Source organism: Gossypium hirsutum, chromosome A02 (assembly GCF_007990345.1).
Source record: "Gossypium hirsutum isolate 1008001.06 chromosome A02, Gossypium_hirsutum_v2.1, whole genome shotgun sequence".
Lineage (NCBI taxonomy): Eukaryota > Viridiplantae > Streptophyta > Magnoliopsida > Malvales > Malvaceae > Gossypium > Gossypium hirsutum.
Genome location: NC_053425.1, coordinates 68,694,083 through 68,713,246, shown reverse-complemented (window position 1 = coordinate 68,713,246; position 19,164 = coordinate 68,694,083). Strand labels below are relative to the sequence as shown.

At 36.0% G+C, this 19,164-nt stretch overlaps 1 non-coding gene across 1 annotated transcript; it reads right to left on the bottom strand.

Moving 5' to 3' along the window:
* Positions 1–4,080: 4,080 nt before the first annotated feature.
* Positions 4,081–4,186, bottom strand: LOC121216878 (small nucleolar RNA R71). Its single transcript, XR_005913084.1, has one exon. It is a non-coding gene; the product is annotated as a small nucleolar RNA R71 (small nucleolar RNA).
* Positions 4,187–19,164: the final 14,978 nt, after the last annotated feature.

The following is a 19,164-nucleotide window of genomic DNA, read 5'->3' as shown; positions in this document are numbered from 1 at the left end:
TGACGCATGATTTAAAGTTAGCAGCCATTGTGTTTCCGTTAAAGATTTGGCGCCATTATCTGTGCGGTGAGAAATGTCATGTTTACTCAGATCACAAGAGTTTGAAATATTTGATGACTCAGAAAGATTTGAATTTGTGACAGCAGAGATGGTTAGAATTGCTAAAAGATTACGAGCTAGTGAGTTACTACCATCTAGGAAAAGCAAATGTTGTTGCTGATGCATTAAGCCGAAAATATTTGTTTGCTCTATGTCTAATGAATTCTCAGTTGGCTCTGTCTGATGACGGCTCTATTGTAGCTGAATTGAAAGCGAGACCGTTGTTTTTACAACAGATTTGTGAAGCTCAAAAAGTTGACATGAAATTTAGCTGAAAGAGCGCAATGTGATTCAAAACCTGATTTAGAGTTTCAAGTTGATTTCGATGATTGTTTAAGATTTAGAGGCCGAATATGTGTTCTAAGAAATTCAGAGTTGATTCAGATGATTTTGAATGAAGCACATAGTAGTCGTTTGTCTGTTCATCCGGGAAGCACGAAAATAGATAATGAGTTGAAACAGCTTTATTGGTAGCATGGCATGAAATGTGATATTTTGGAATTTGTTTCGAAATGTTTGATTTGTCAACAAGTTAAAGTTGAGCATCAAGTACCGTCTGGTTTATTGCAACCAATTATGATTCTTGAGTGGAAATGGGATAGAGTGACTATGGATTTTTTTTCGGGTTTGCCCCTATCCCTGAGTAAGAAAGATGAAATTTGGGTTATTATTAACTGGTTGACAAAGTCTGCTCATTTTATTCTTGTGCATATAGATTATTCGCTTGACAAGCTTGCTGAGTTGTATATATCTGAGGTTGTGAGATTACACTAAGTACCTGTTTCTATTGTTTCAGATAGAGATCTGAGATTTACATCGAGGTTTTGGAAGAAACTGCTTGATGCACTGGACAAAACTACATTTTAGTTCTGCATTTCACCCATAGACGGGTGGTCAATCTGAGTGAGTTATTCAGATACTCGAAGATATGTTGAGATGTTGTAATCTTGAGTTCGAAGGTATGTGGGAAAGGTATCTGCCGTTGACTGAATTTGTGTATAATAATAGCTTTCAATCAAGTATTAAAATGGCACAATATGAAGCTTTATACGGTCGAAAATGTAGAACACATTTGTATTGGACTGAATTAAGTGAGAATAAGATTCACAGGGTTAATCTGATTAAAGAGATTGAGCAGAAAGTGAAAATAATTCGTGATAGTCTGAAAGCAGCTTCGGATCATCAGAAATCATATGCAGACTTGAAAAGAAAAGATACCGAGTTTCAGATCAGGAATAGAGTGTTTCTAAAAGTGTTGTCATGGAAGAAAATACTTCGATTCGGTGGTAAAGACAAATTGAGTCCGAGATTCATCGGGCCATATGAGATTATCGAGCGAGTTGGACCAATTGCTTATCGGCTAGCATTACCGTCTGAGTTAGAAAAGATTCATAACGTGTTTCATGTATCGATGGAAATACAAAAATTTACACACTTTTTCATACCCTTTTTAACTTAAATTCATGCGAATTCGGTTAAATTCTTGTCAAAAAATAATTAATTTTATAAAATAATTAAAGTGCACTTAAAATATGAACATATTGAATTTTAGTTAATTTCATAATTATTTTTGATTAATTTTGGTTATTTTCGACAGAATTGTACAAAGGGCGAAAAATGGCTCGGTAGACACTGCTAGAAGCACGAAACTGAGAAGCAATTTGAAGTACCGAGGTAAATTAATTTCCAGCCTAAGACGGTCCAAAATTATGTGTATTAATTCATAATTTAATTAATTTTAATTTATATCCAAGTTAATTTGGGTTAATAAATTATTATTAATTAATTATGAAAAAATGGTCTGATTGAACCGAATCGAGTGAACCAAACCGGCCATGAAATGGACAGCCCAAAACCGTCCAAGTGCTGACCCAATTCAGCTCATTAGCTAATTATTTAAGCTGCAGAGAAGCCCTTGAAGACTTGTTCAAATTGCAATTCAGCCCCTCCACAATTGGTGGCTTTGAAGATTTGCCCCAAGCCACATTTAGCAAAGTTGAAGCCATCAACTTTGCAACATATATGGCCGGCCAAGGGGTGGCTCTTTGGCTACTATTTTTAGAAAATTTTAGCTGCCACATTCAGCTATAAAAACCCCCCTTGGCTGATCATTAAAAGCATCCCTCATTCATTCATTCACATCTCTTCTCTCCTCTCTCACTTTCTCCTCTCATTTTCCCGTTCCAAGTCCCTTGCTCTCTTGCCGATTTCTCCTCTTGGAAAATGGCTATTCATCAGCCATTTTGGAGCAACATTGAAGTGTTCATAGTAGCCTTGATCGGCAAGGACAACAAAAAATGAAGACGGAGCAAACTAGTCAAGCCACGGAGAAACACCAGATTTGATTCTTGTTCCCTATCTCTTTAATTTTTGTTGTTGTTATAATGAACATATCTATGAATATTTATGTTGTTGGAATGGTTAAGTTAATCAGCTTAGCTTGAATTTAATTCGTGTTGGTTTTGATTACATTTCATCTGCTTAAAATCTTAAAATTGTGTTTATGTTGTTTTAGGCCTCGATAAAATGCTTGATTAAGTAAAATCATGCCCAAGTTATTCTTGCATTACGATTGTGAGGTAACTAATGAATTAGTTATTTAAACGGATTGAAATTGTAATTAATGGACACAATACTTAATCACTGCATGTTTATTCTTCTAAGGTAGCTGAAGGTTAAATTAGCATTGTATCTGGCGATACATTTGCCTTGCATAACTTGCAAGATTATTGTGATTAAACTGTTTCAAGGTAAGGATACCTTGTTACTTCACATAGTCTTTTATGTGCTTATTAGATTTAATTAATCGTTTGAAGTGACATAGGGATAGGTAAGAGATTAGTTCAATTTAATGAGTATGTATGTGCAATAACATGTTTGCTTATTAAAATTTGTTTAATTGTTTGAATTAACATAGGGATATGTTAAGAGATGAATGGATTTGTGTAGGTGGGTATGTTCATAAGTTAGCAAATTACTGAGTTGTTGTGAATTTATTTGTAACAACATAAACATGAGTTTAATAATTCTAAGTCAAAGAAATGTAATTAATCCAACACAATTATGTCATCTTGATTAAATCATATTTTGAAATCGTGCATTTGAGATTTATTTTTTTAGTTTACTTAGTTCAAAATCTTAGTTTTTAATCACCCTCTTCAAACAAAATATTTTTTTCACCAAAGTGTTTTAAATTGCATTCATAAATAATTCCTTTCACAGTCCCTGTGGATATGATAACTCGACATTTACTTGTCACTTTATTACTTGCTGCGATTGTGTACACTTGCACATTTCTGTCGTTCCAAGTTTTTAGCACCGTTGCCAGGGACTGTTTTAAAAAGTCATTATTTGTGAATTTGTTAGTTTTGCATTTTGGTTTTTTTTTGTTTAAATTTTAACTTAATTCATTTTTCTGTGATTATTTCAGGTGTTTATGAGTATTGATTGAATTATCAATTTACTCCTTGTAGACCCTGAGATTGAACGAACTTTTCGACAGCAAAGAAGACAAGCAAATCAGAGAAGGATAGAAGAGATGAACTTCGAAAATCTAATCCAAGGAAATGGAGCAAACCCTGCTCAAAATCCTATCCTTATTGTTGATGATAGGGATAAAGCTTTACGACAGTATGCCATGCCAGTGTTTCATGATCTTAACCCGGGTATTAGGAGACCCGAAATTGAGGCATAAAAGTTCAAGTTGAAGCCAGTTATGTTCCAAATGCTTCAAACTATAGGCCAATTCAGTGGATGCCTGCTGAAGATCCTCATATTCATTTAAGACTATTTATGGAGGTGAGCGATTCTAACAAGTTAGTCGGAGTACCCGAAGATGCATTACAATTGAAGCTGTTCCTATATTCGCTAAGGGATAGAGCTTGAGCCTGGTTGAACTCATTCCCACCAAATTCAATTTCCACATGGCAAGAGTTAGTAGAAAGATTCCTCATGAAGTATTTCCCGCATAGTAAGAAAGCTAAGTTGAGGAACGAGATCACTGCTTTCCAACAAATGGATGATGAGCCCTTGTATGATGCATGGGAAAATACAAAGAGTTATTACGAAAATGCCCTCATCATAGAATCCCACATTAGATCCAACTTGAGACATTTTATAATGGTCTCAATGCTCACACGAGGATGGTAGTGGACGCTTCAGCTAATAGTGCTCTCCTTTCTAAGTCTTATAATGACGCTTATGCAATTATTGAGAGGATTGCCATCAACAACTATCAACGAACAACCAATCGAGTAGCGCCAGGAAGACGAGTTGCTGGAATACATGAAGTAGACGCTCTTACTTCACTCGCATCTCAGGTATCATCAATATCCTCAATGTTAAAAAATCTTACTACTAATGGGTCTAATAGTTTTGCAGCACATCCACCAAATCAATTTGAAAGTATAGCCTGTGTTTATTGTGGAGAAGATTTGTTCGAAGAATGTCCATCAAACCCAGAATCCGTGTATTACATGGGTAACTAGAACCAAAATCGAGGAAGGTAAGGATTACAATCCAATTCTATAACCCATCGTGGCGAAATCAACCCAACTTTTCCTAGAGTAACCAAGAGGCTAGAACTAGTAACACTTATGCCCAACCTAGACCAATCGAGCCGCGTAGTTTTTCCCAACAAGTTTAGAAATCAGCTCAAGCTGAATCATCCAATAGCTTAGAGAATTTATTGAAGGCATACATGGCGAAAAACAACGCCACTCTAAGGAATTTGGAGAATCAAGTGGGCCAGCTTGCTACTGAACTCAGGAATCGACCACAAGGTGCTTTACCTAGTGATACGGAGAATCTAAGGAATCTGGGAAAGGTACATTGCAAAGCGTTGCCATTGAGGAGTGGAAAGACAGTAGAGCCCAACATTATCGAAGCAGAAAAGGAGCAATCTGACGCTCTAGATTCAAAGGGAGTTCAACCGAGTGTTGAAATTCCAGTTTCACAAGAACCAGAATCTGCAAAACCCGACAAGGTAATTTCAAAACTAGCTAATTTTGATCAACTAATAACTTTGTTAGATGTAGAATTGTCACAGAAGACGAATCAACCAGTTCCAGTAAAGAAAACTCCACCACCCTACACTCAAAGACTTCAAAAGTAGAAGCGAGAGATTCAATTCAATAAGTTCCTAGACATACTCAAACAACTTCATATCAACATCCTGTTGGTTGAAGCACTTGAGAAAATGCCGAACTACGTCAAATTCATGAAGGATATCCTATCAAAAAAATGAAGACTTGAAGAATTTGAGATGGTAGCTCTGACAAATGAATGAAGTGCATATTTTCAAGACAAACTACCACCAAAATTGAAGGATCTTGGATGTTTTACCATCCTTTGCAACATTGGAGCAACATATTATGGTAAGGAATTATGTGACTTGGGTGCGAGTATTAACTTGATGCCTATGTCAATATTTAGGAAGTTAGGGATAGGTGAAGTTAGACCTACTACGGTTACACTTCAATTAGCAGATCGATCTTTAGCACATCCAGAAGGAAGGATCAATGATGTATTGGTACGTGTAGATAAATTTATCTTCCCTATTAATTTTGTTACTTTAGACTTTGAAGCAGAAAAAGAAGTGCCAATTATCTTAGGAAGACCATTCTTAGCAACCAAAAGGACCCTTATTGATGTGCAGAAGGGCGAGCTTACTATGCGTGTTCAGGATGATCAGGTAACATTTAACTTTTCTAAGTCTATGAAATTTCCTGGCACAATTGATGATTGTTCCGCAGTATCCGATTGAGAGGATTTAATAGTGGAGAAGGGGCTCAACTATGTTGAGGATCCATTGGAACAAATTTTGACATCAGATCCTCTGAATGATGAAGAGGAGGATGAATACGTAGCGTTGTTAGAAGCTAATCAAAAGGGATTTAATCCACAATCCCGTTTTGAATCTTTAGAATTAGAGAAATGGGATTATGCCTAACCAAAAGCGTCAATCGAGGAGCCACTTAAATTAGAATTCAAGGTACTACCTTCACATTTAAAATATGTTTATTTAGGTAACGCTTCTACTTTGCCTGTGATTGTTTCAGCAGAATTAACTAGTGAGCAAGAAGAGAAACTCATCCTGGTGTTGAAACAATTCAAGAAGGCTATTGGATGGACCATAGCCGATATTCATGGAATTAGTCCATCTGTATGCATGCACAAGATTATCCTTGAAGATGGCCAAAAAGGGACGATTGATGGACAACAAAGACTGAACCCCATTTTGAAGGATGTAGTCAAGAATGAAATAATCAAATGGTTAGATGTGGGTATAGTCTACCCCATCTCAGACAGTTCATGGGTAAGTCCAGTCCAGTGCGTGCCAAAGAAAGGAGTTATCACAGTCATTGAAAACGAGAATAATGAGTTGGTACTAACTAGAACGGTTACGGGATGGAGAATTTCCATTGATTACCAGAAGCTGAACAAGGTGACTAGGAAAGATCACTTTCTTTTGCTGTTTTTGGACCAGATGCTGGATAGACTCGTAAGGCGAGACTATTTCTATTTTCTCAATGGATTCTCGGGGTATAATCAGATTACAGTAGCACCGAAAGATCAGTACAAGACAACATTCACCTGCTCGTACAGTACATTTGCATTTAGACGCATGTCATTTGGTTTATGTAATGCACCTGCTACTTTTTAAAGATGTATGATGTCTATTTTTAATGACATGGTTAAGAAATATTTGGAAGTCTTTATGGATGACTTTTCAGTATTTGGAGATACATATGATGATTGCCTAGCCAATCTAGCCAAGGTACTAAGGTGATGTGAAGAAACAAACCTCGTAATCAACTTGGAAAAGTGCCATTTCATGGTAGAGAAGGTATTGTTCTAGGGGATCGGATAACAAGACATGGAATAGAGGTTGATAAAGCAAAGTTAGATGTTATTGAGAAACTCCCACCTCCAACATTTGTAAAGGGTGTTAGGAGCTTTTTGGGCCACGCCAGTTTCTATCGAAGATTCATCAATGACTTCTACAAAATTACTAAACCCTTATGCAAATTATTGGAAAAGGATGCGACGTTCAAATTTGATAAAGAATGCTTAAGACCTTTCAACGATTTGAAGAGTTGATTAGTTTTGGTGCCCATAATCGTCACACCATACTAGGATTTGCCATTTGAATTGATGTGTGACACAAGTGACTTCGCGATAGGAGCTGTTATGGGCTAGTGAAGGAACAAAGTATTTCATTCCATCTACTATGTGAGTCGAACTCTAATAGGAGCTCAACTGAATTATATGGTAACAGAGAAAGAGTTACTTGCTATTGTGTTTGCTTTTGACAAGTTTCAATCTTATCTTGTAGGTACTAGGGTGACTGTCTATACGGACCACTCGGCAATTAAGTACTTACTTGCCAAGAAAGACTCTAAGCTGAGGTTGATCCGATGGGTACTTCTACTTCAAGAGTTTGATCTAGAAATTCAAGATTAAAAGGGAGTAGAAATTCAAGTAGCAGACCACTTGTCTAGATTAGAGCCGCAAGAAGGGAACTCTCCTCTTACACCAATTTGAGAGACGTTTTCAGATGAACACATACTGAAAGTAAATCATGTCCATAATAGCCCTTGGTTTGCTGATATTGCTAACTTTTTAGCTTGTGGTTTGATGCCGATTTTTAAGACGTATCATCAAACGAAAAAGTTTCTTCACGATGTGAAGTACTATTTTTGGGAAGAACTGTACTTGTTTAAGAAGTGTACAGATCAAATGATCAGGAGATGCGTGGCAAAAGATGAAGTACATAAGATTCTATACTTCGGAGGTACTCGTACTACGACCAAAGTATTGCAAGCCGGATTCTTTTGGCCAACACTATTCAGGGACGCATATGGTTACATAAAGAGTTGTGATTGATGTCAAGGGTTGGAAATGTCACCAACAGAAATGAAATGCCTCGAACAAATATCATTGAGGTAGAATTGTTCGATGTATGGGGTATTGACTTTCTTGGTCCTTTCCCTCAGTTCTTTGGTCATAAGTATATATTGGTAGCAGTAGACTATGTGTCTAAGTGGGTCGAAGCTGAAGCTTATCTGACAAATGATGCTAGGGTTGGGATAAGGTTTTTACAGAAACACGTGCTCACAAGGTTTGGAACCTCAAGAGCTATTATCTGCGATGAAGGGTCCCATTTTGTGAACAAGTTGTTGAAATGGTTATTAGATAAACATGGAGTGAAACACAAGGTCGTTAAAGCTTACCATCCACAGACGAATGGACAAGCTGAATTGGCAAATAAGGAGATCAAAGGCATAATTGAGAAGGTAGTTTGCCCGAACCAACGAGATTGGTCCAAAAGACTGGACGATGCTTTATGGGCTTACAGAATAGCATACAAGACACCTTTAGGGATGTCACCCTACAGGTTGGTCTTTGGGAAAGCCTGTCATGTACCCTTGGAGTTAGAGCACAAAGCTTTCTGGGCCCTTTGACAACTCAACTTGGATCTTAAGCTTGCTAAAGAGAAACGGATGCTTCAACTCAATGAGCTAGAGGAATTCCTAATGTTCTCGTACGAAAATGCCAAATTACTCAATGAGAGACTTAAGAAATAACATGACAGCACATTCAAGTTGGAGAATTTGAAACAGGTCAGCAAGTCTTGTTATTTAATTCTAGATTAAGGTTCTTTCCAGGTAAACTAAAATCACGTTGGTCCGGTCCATTTACGGTTCATCGCGTCTATCCGTACGAAGCTGTTGAACTCCAAGGTAAGGGATGTTATTTTCAAGTTAATGCTTAGCGTCTGAAACATACTAGGGAGATAAGACTAAACAGAATCAAATTTTGTTCATTTTATCAGATGTTTAAATTTCCTTATGTTCCTTTTTAATAAATGATTTAGGGTATATTTTCGGGATTAGTATGTTTAAATAAATTCTGTCTAGGAGATTGGAACTTAAGCGGGAACGCTTGTGACCCCTCCAATCTTTTCTGGGAATTGATTTTAACATAATTTTTCGAGAAATTATTCCCTTAATAAAATAAAATTTTTGGTTTTTCAAATAAAAGGGTCAATTTTGATCCAAGTTTTAAATTGCAACTCAATTTCAAATTTTCATTAAGTCTGGGGACTTAATTTAATTATTTTTAAAATTTAGTTGCTCTTTTTATAAATAATAAAAATTAGATGCCTCTTATTGTAAATATTTTCAAAAGGGTTCTAGAATAAATATTTTTAGTTTAATAAAAAAGATGATAATTATTAATATATAATTATATCCATTATAATATATATATTAATTATTATCAACTTTATATAGAGTTAGGATTAGTTTTAATTTAATTATATTTTATTTGATAAGATTTTATCTTAATAAATTAATAGCAATTAATAATTTAGTATGTATTTTATTAATTATTAATTGTTGTTAACTCTAAGTAGAATTAGAATTTAGAATTTTTAATTATTAGTTTTCTAAGAATTCTATTTCGACTCCTATTTCCCTCATTATAAATACCACCAACCTTCTCCATCATTTATCACTCAAAACCCCAAAACACCCAAACATTTAAGTGTCACAAGCCCTTAGTCGATAGCCTCATTCGGCCAGCAGCAGCTCACGCACATAGTGTGTGACCGTCTAGCACTAGCAGATCGCCTGGCTTGCTCCTTGGCGCCACACCAACTTTAGCTCCAGCGCATCCCACGCTGTGTCCAGCCCCAACCCGCTTCCCCATTGTTGCCTGTTGCTGTGTAGCTACTCCCACCAGGTTGCATCGCTCCTTGGCCTTACTCAACGCATCTGCTTGCTACCCAACATCCTTGCGGCATTAACCCGATTAATCACACCACCCTTTCACATATCCTTAGCCAAAAACCCCTCCATCTATTCTTATTTGACAACTTTTGTTTCATAATTATTTTTCTTAGGAGCTTTTAATTTTTACGAAGAAGGTGGTAAGACCAAATTTTCTCTTAAATTTTAATTTTATTCAAATATTTAACTTTTCAATTTATTGAATCATTAGTAATTTTTGTTAATTAAATTTTTGAGAAAATAAGTTTTCTCATCTTTTGTTCAGGTTAATCATGCCTCGCAAGAGAACTCGTGCCCGCGCCCAAATTGATGTAACACAAAACAAGTTCCATTGTGAATAAGCCAAAGCAAGATATGAAAGTATCTTCAAAAATCAACAGATGCATCCTGAGAAAGGCTTCACATTGAAAGAAAGCAACTATATTGATTTTATGGCACATATTCGTCAAGTTGCTGAAGCCCTGAATTGGGAATTATTTTGTGAAAATAGACCTAGTGTGGATGAGGAATTAGTGCACGAGTTCTATGCGAATTTAACCTCAAGTGAATTGACAGAAGTTCCAGTTCATGAAATCAAGGTAGCAATAACTTTAAATTCTATTAATGAGTTCTTTGAATTGCCTGATTTCGAAAATGGCGATTATTCTTCCTTGATGAGCAATATGGAGCTTGAAAATTTGCAAGAAATTCTCGAGGAACTTACAGTTCCAAGTTCTAAGTGGATTGTGTTAAAGCAAGGAATCCACATTTGCCGAATGGAATATTTGACACCACTTGCAATGGTATGGTTCTATTTCATCCGTTTCAACCTTATGCCTAGCTCACATGGGACTACAATTTCATTAGAGCCAATGTTCTTATCATACTCAATTTTAACTGGAAAGACCATTGATGAGGGAAAAATCATCCTAAGAGAAATGCAGAATTGTCCCGTTAGACGTTCTGGCCCATCCTACTTTCCATTTATGATAAGAATTCTATGCTTGAAAGCTAAAATTCTTGCAAACATAAATAAGACAGGCTATAGCCAGGGCACAATCATAGATTGGGACCTGTATCGAATAGCTGGAGAATCTGTTCTACAGCAACGAGTGGAAGAAAGTGAGGACCTCAAGTAGAAGAGGATCCTACAATGTAATTAGATGAAGTCCCAGATAATGAGGAACCAACAGAACTAGAAGCTGAACCTGATGATGAAACTTCAATGTTCATAACTCAGTCACCTCGCCCAGATCTTCGAGATGAGCTATAAAAATTGATGGACATTATGCAACATATGCAATGCAGCAACAAGCTCACTAGAGATACTCAAAAATAAGGGATGACTCAATGAGAAGTGCTCTTAAGAAAATTTGTAATAACCCATTTATTTTTGTGCCTAAATTTCCAGATTTTACATTTGAACCATGGAGTCCATTATCGAAGAAGGAGCGAAGCGATTCATGCAAAGGCAATAATGATGAAGCAAAAGATGAGTCAAATTCAGAAGGATATGCAAATAAATAAAAGGGAGGATCTCGACTTTATTTTATTTTTGTTTATCGGTTATTTAGGATTAAGTTAATTAGGAATTTTTATTCTTGCCTAATAAAATAGGAGAGGAAAATCATAAATAAAATTTTAGCAAGTCACAAAGTATAAAGTGTGGCAATAGATATATACATGTCTAGGATTGGATGTAGAGAGAGCTTGTAACACCCTTTACCCGTGTTCGACGTCGGAACAGAGTACGACGCATTATCGGACTTAATCGTTCACAAACATGCAAAAACTGGGCTACAAAATTTCATTCGTATGCAAAACTTTTAATACACATGCATAATGTCCCATATACGTGCCTACATAGCCCTAAACATGTATTGAAAGTAGTTAGGGACTAAGCCGAGAACCTTAAAAAGTTTTGGGAAAACTTAGAAATTTTTTCCATGACACAAGGTCACATGCCCGTGTGGACACAGGTACACACCTGTGTGCCTTTGACACACTCGTGTCCTCAGACCGTGTAACTCTCTGACTATGTCGTCAGCGAATAATTTGGACCATACGGCCAAGCCACATGCTCATGTGCTAAGGCTGTACCCCCACACGGTTGAGACACACGGTCATGTCTCAGCCCGTGTGGCCAACACTTAGGCTATTTTCCAAGCCTTTAAGTGTAACACCCCTATCCCGTAACTGTCGCCGGAATAGGTAAGGGGCATTACCGGACTTGTAACTCATGCCAGATCAGTAAAATTTTGAACATTTTCTTGAAGTAAAGATCATTCAATTGGATAATTGCTAGACACAACCAGGGATAAAATTTAAAAACTTATAAAAGTAAACATTCAAAAGATGTCATATTCGCATGGCTTATATACATTAACCAAAATATCCTCCCACTACTAGTCTATTCTATACATGCCATAAGATAATCCAAAACATAGCAGTACCAAACAGTGGATAGTGATAGTGTGACAAGTTGCTGACGATCCCCGAGCAAAAAGGCCAGAATCAACAATCTATAAAACAGAGAAACATAATAACGGAGTAAGCTTTTGTAAGCTTCGTAAGTCTTAAGCAATTTAAAACCAGTGAACTCAAATATAACCAATTGGTTTATTTGATTCACATATAACATTTCATTTCATATCTATAGTTATCCTCATCGGACAAATCAAAATGTATATCTCCCAATATCCTATAGTATTTCTCCATAACCGAATACTCACATATTCATATGGCATTTTCATATTTGCTTTTCACTTTACAATCATGATTTAATTTTGATGAGTCTAACATGTACAAGTATTTATCACATACCTGACCAACCAAATTAAAAGTCGATCTTACAAATTCTCATATAACCTCTTTCTAGGTATACTACCCTTTTTGGCCGAATATACACAATTACATAATACACAATAAGTAGATAAATTCTCACTTGATAGTGATCTCTTATAAACATAGGTACATTACATATTTTCACCTAACTTTTCACATTGACCAAATGCACAATAATCATAGAACAGTCTTATTACTTTACTCACATATGCATCACATAACGACCTTGTGATTTAATCCAAATCAAGCTTAAATATAATCTCAAAATACATACCTGACCAACTTAACGCATTGAACGTATTTATTACCAATTGTTACTGTGAAGTCGTATAATCTTATGCTTTACCCGAATCTTCAGCGAGACCTTTAGCTCGAATAATCCCCACACGTAATTATCGGGTCTTACCCGGACAAAATCTCCACACGTAGTCATTGGGTCTTACCCGGACATAATCTCCACACGTAGTCATCGGGTCTTACCCGGAATATATTTCCAAGTTTCATGTACATTTAATCACATGTTACAACATTCACATCGACTGTCATATTTGTAATTCATTTGCCTCATCAAATAACTAATAATACACACCTTTCACATTTGGTCATTCGGCCACAATATACACACATCTCCTACATATTTCACATTAGCCATTCGGCTTTACCAAATATAAATATCTCATACATATTTCACATTAGCCATTCGGATTTACCACATATATATATCTCATACATATTTCATGTAACGCCCCCACGCCCGAGACCGTCGCCGGAGTCGAGTATGAGGTGTTACTAAGCTTAATTTAACATATTTAGAACTTTGGATTATTTATTTCTACATTCACAGCTTTTAAGCTACTTGCATCATAGTCACAAGAAAAATCATATCTCGAGTTACAAAACTCGAAATCAAGATCCGTAAATTTTCCCTAAATCTAGACTCATATATCTATCTACTAATTTTTTTCTATAATTTTTGGTTGGGCAAATTAGTACAGTTTATTAGTTAAAGTTACCCCTGTTTCAGGACTTGACTGGTTTGACCTCTGTTTACTACGAACCACATTTCTCTCTGTAAAAAAATCCATATGACTATGAGGTTTGTTTCTAATGAAACTAGACTCAATAAGGATTCTGATAATATAAAATAAACTACCTAATTATATCTTTACAATTTATGGTGAATTTCTAAAGTTGGAACAGGGGATTCAGAAACTGCTATGACTCTATTTCACTAAAATTCAAATATCTTGTAACATATAATTCATTTACCTGTTTCATTTGTTTCATGTGAAACTAGACATAATAAGATTCAATTTGATATGTAGTACATCGCCAAGTTCAATTTCTATGATTTTTAGTAAATTTTTAAACTCGCATCAGTGTTGCTGCAGTATTCTGTTTATGGCAAATTTCATCCCTTTTATGAGTTTTTATGCACTAAGTATCTTAATAATTTTCCTTAACATCAAATATAATCTAAACTAAATATTTTCATAATTTATCATTATCAAGCATTTCCTCAACCATTCCATCACCATACCATAAGATCATTTACACAAAAAAAAAGTATATTGCTATACATGCCATACTTAAATTTACAAGCCATTACCAAAAGTCTTCCGGATAGTGTGACTGAGCCTTCGACCTATCCCGACCCCTGAGCTGGCTTGTCCAAAACTACAATGAGTAAGAAGGAGGGAGTAAGCATAAATGCTTAGTAAGTTCATATGCAAATAATAAGTAACATAACAAACAGTCATACCAATCAACATTAGCATGTATCACTAAAACACATATCACATTTTTAATCATTTTTCATCATCTTATTACCTTATCCTGGTTGTATCAATACTCAACCCGAGGGTTAAATACATACCTGTCCAAAATATCCATTTCACATCACTTACCAATACGTCTCTTTACATCTCGAATATTCCTCCATTTGAGTAGAACTTTACCCGTTGAACACATCGGAATATAATTTGGATACATGGATAACTTGCACATAAGTGCCATATATGCAATCAAGCAATCATGTAACCCGCCCATAAGCGAACTCGGACTCAACTCAACGAGCTCAGGCGTTCACATCCATAAGTGAACTCGGACTCAACTCAACGAGTTCGGATGCCTAGTTACATCTCACGAACTCGGAGTCAACTCAACGAGTTCGGACATTCGCATCCATAAGTGAACTCGGACTCAACTCAACGAGTTCGGATGCTCAATCATCCTAGTGACATGTCACTTGTATCCTAATCTATTCCTAAGGTTCAAACGGGATTTTTCCTCGAACACTTATCCTTGCCGTCTTCCGTAGAATGCCGAAATCAATACTCGGTAACAATTATATTTAACAAGTAGTTCACATAATTTACATATTATTTGAAATTAACCACAAAGCATACATTTCATAATAAAATTCAGCATAACATATAATTAACATCAATAACTTAAAAATAACCATTATGCTACATTATTTACACATGAACTTACCTTGGTACCAAAATACAAAGATTTTGCAATTTAGTCCACAATATTTTCTTTTCCTCGATTGAGGTCGATTCCACGTCTTTCTTGATCTAAAATAACACATTTAGCTTATTTAATACTCACATTATCAAATTAATCCTTAACTCAAATTTTGGCAAAATTACAATTTTACCCCTAAACTTTTGCATATTTACATTTTTGCCCCTAGGCTCGGGATTAAAATTTATTCCTTATTCTTATGTTTTACAACATGCTGATCACTTTTCTCTTCTATGGCAACATCAAATTCTCACTCTAACATGTACTTGTGACTATTAGGTATTTTTACCGATTAAGCCCTTTTACTCGTTTTTGCTTAAAATCGAGTAGTACAAGTTGTTTAACATAATTTAAAACTTCATATTCTATCATAAAACATCAAAATACACAAATTTCACCTATGGGTATTTTTCCAAATATAAACCCTAGGTTAAATTATTGCTAACATAAGCTTTATCGAGTTACCGAGATCTCAAAAACGTAAAAATCATTAAAAACGGGGCTTGGAATCACTTACTATGGAGCTTGGAAGCTTGAAACAAACCCTAGCTATGGAGGACCCTTGAAATTTCGGCCTAATGAAGAGGATGGACAAAAATTGGCTTTTAATTTTGTTTTTAATTCATTTTAATAACTAAATGACCAAAATACCCTTACTACTAAACTTTCCAAAATTCCTTCCATGTCCTAATTTTGTCCATGAACTTAAAATTGGTCAAATTGCTATTTAAGACCTCCTCATTAATATTCCAAAACAATTTCATACTAAAAACTTCTAGAATGCAAGTTTTGCAACTTATTCGATTTGGTCCCTACTTTCAATTTAAGCACTTTAGGCATAGAACTTCATCACGAAATTTTCACACAATCATGCAATCATATCATAAACCTCAAAATAATTATAAAATAATTATTTCTATCTCAGATTTATGGTCACGAAACCACTATTCCGGTTAGGCCCTAATTCGAGATATTACAACTCTCCCCCTTTTAAGGATTTTCGTCCTCGAAAATCTTACCGGTAAACAGATGTGGGTATTGATTTCTCATAGTTTCTTCGGATTCCCATGTAGCTTCTTCTACTCCATGCCTTTGCCACAACACCTTCACAAGTGCAACATTTTTATTCCTTAGTTGTTTGACCTCTCGAGCTAAAATCTTAATCAGTTCTTCTTCGTAGGTCATATCTGGTTGTAGTTCAATTTCTGTCGGTGAAACTACATGTGAAGGATCCGAACGATACCGACGTAACATAGATACGTGGAACACATCATGAATCTTCTCTAATTCAGGTGGTAATGCTAGCCGATATGCTACCGATCCAACTTTTTCAATTACTTCATACGGCCCAACAAAACGCGGACTTAATTTACCCTTCCGTCCAAATCTAAGGACTTTCTTCCACGGAGTCACCTTTAAAAATACTTTATCACCAACTTGAAATTCAATGTCCTTTCGCTTTAGGTCTGCATAAGATTTCTGTCTATCTGAAGCAGCTTTCAAACAATCTCGAATTATCTTCACTTTTTCTTCAGTTTCTTTTATTAGATCAACTCCATAAATCTGATTTTCCTTGAGTTCAGTCCAATACAATGGCGTTCGACACTTACGACCATATAATTCTTCATAAGGTGCCATTTTCAAGCTCGTCTGATAACTATTATTGTAAGCAAATTCCACCAATGGTAAGTATCTTTCCCAACTTCCTTGAAATTCCAATACACAACATCTAAGCATAGCTTCAAGAATCTGAATTATTCTTTCTAATTGTCCATCAGTTTGTGGATGAAAATCAGTACTGAAATTTAACTTCGTACCTAACGCGTCTTGCAACTTTTGCCAAAACCGCGAAGTAAACCTTGGATCTCTATCTGAAATAATCAATAATGGTATTCCGTGTAATCTAACAATTTCTTTAATATACAGTTCAGCCAACTTGTTAAGAGAATAATCCGTACGTACCGGGATAAAATGAGCCGACTTAGTTAATCTGTCAACTATTACCCAGATGGCATCTTTCTTTCCCGGAGTCAATGGCAATCCTAAAACAAAATCCATAGTAATCCGATCCCATTTCCATTCAGGAACCATAATAGGCTGGAGTAATCCTGAAGGTACTTGGTGTTCAGCTTTCACCTGTTGACAAATTAAGCATTTGGACACAAACTCTGATATATCTCTTTTCATTCCATTCCACCAATACATTTTCTTCAAGTCATTATACATTTTCGTACTACCCGGATGAATCGAGAAATAACCACTATGTGCTTCCTGTAGGATCTTTTGAATCAATTCCTCATTCTTCGGTACACAAATCCGATCTTTAAACATTAAGCACCCATCAGAACCAATTCTGAAATCTGATCCCGTATCAGCTTCACACTGTTTTCTTTTGGCTAGCAAATCTTGATCATTTTTCTGAGTTTCAGAAATCTCTTGTAAAAACATCGGTCTTGCTCTTAACTCTGCTAGAATCGAACCGTCATCTGACATTTTTAATTGAGTGTTCATAACTCTCAAAGCAAACAACAACTTTCTACTTAAAGCATCGGCAACCACATTCGCTTTTCCCGGATGATAATCAATAACAAGCTCATAATCTTTCAATAACTCCAACCATCTTCGCTGTCTCAAATTCAAGTCTTTTTGTGACATCAAGTATTTAAGACTTTTGTGATCGGTATATACTCGGCACTTTTCACCATACAAATAATGTCGCCAAATCTTCAAAGCAAACACCACTGCAGCCAATTCCAAATCGTGAGTAGGATAATTCCTCTCATGAGGTTTTAACTGCCTCGAAGCATAAGCCACCACTTTTCCTTCTTGCATGAGTACACACCCCAAACCATTTAGAGAAGCATCACTATACACCACAAATTCTTTACCTAATTCGGGTTGTACCAACACTGGTGCTTTAGTTAATAACTTTTTCAATTCTTCAAAACTCTGTTGACATTCTTTCGTCCATTCAAATTTAACATCCTTTCGGAGTAGTCTAGTCATAGGAGCAGCAATTATAGAAAATCCATTTACAAACCGCCGATAATACCCAGCTAGCCCCAAGAAACTTCTAACTTCAGTTACGTTTTTCGGTGGTTTCCAATCAACAATGGCTGAAATTTTACTAGGATCAACCCGTATACCATCACCCGAAACAATATGACCCAAAAATCCAACTTCCCGGAGCCAAAATTGACTTTTACTAAACTTAACATACAGCTGCTTATCTCTCAAAGTTTGCAAAACTATCCTCAAATGCTCAGCATGCTCTGTCTCATCTTTTGAATAAATTAAAATATCATCTATAAACACCACAACAAATCTTTCCAAGTATGGCCGAAATATGCGATTCATTAAATCCATAACCACAGCAGGAGCATTTGTCAACCCGAATGGCATAACTAAAAATTCATAATGACCGTACCTTGTTCTAAAAGCAGTTTTAGGCACATCCGACTCCTTTACCCGCAGTTGGTAATACCCAGATCTCAAGTCAATCTTTGAAAACCATGTCGCTCCTTTTAGTTGATCAAACAAATCACCAATTCTTGGCAACGGATACTTGTTTTTGATTGTCACCTTGTTTAACTGCCGATAATCAACACACAACCTCATAGAACCATCCTTCTTTTTCACAAATAACACGGGAGCACCCCAAGGTGAAAAACTCGGTCTCACAAAACCTTTATCAGTCAACTCTTGCAACTGCGACTTTAATTCCTTCAACTCTACTGGTGCCATTCTATACGGAACAATCGAAATCGGAGCTGTTCCCGGTATCAAATCAATACCAAATTCTACTTCCCTGACTGGAGGCAAACCCGGTAATTCTTCTGGAAATACGTCCGCAAATTCACACACAACCGGCACTGATTCAACTTTCTTTTCAACTTCTTTTGTATTAATTACATAC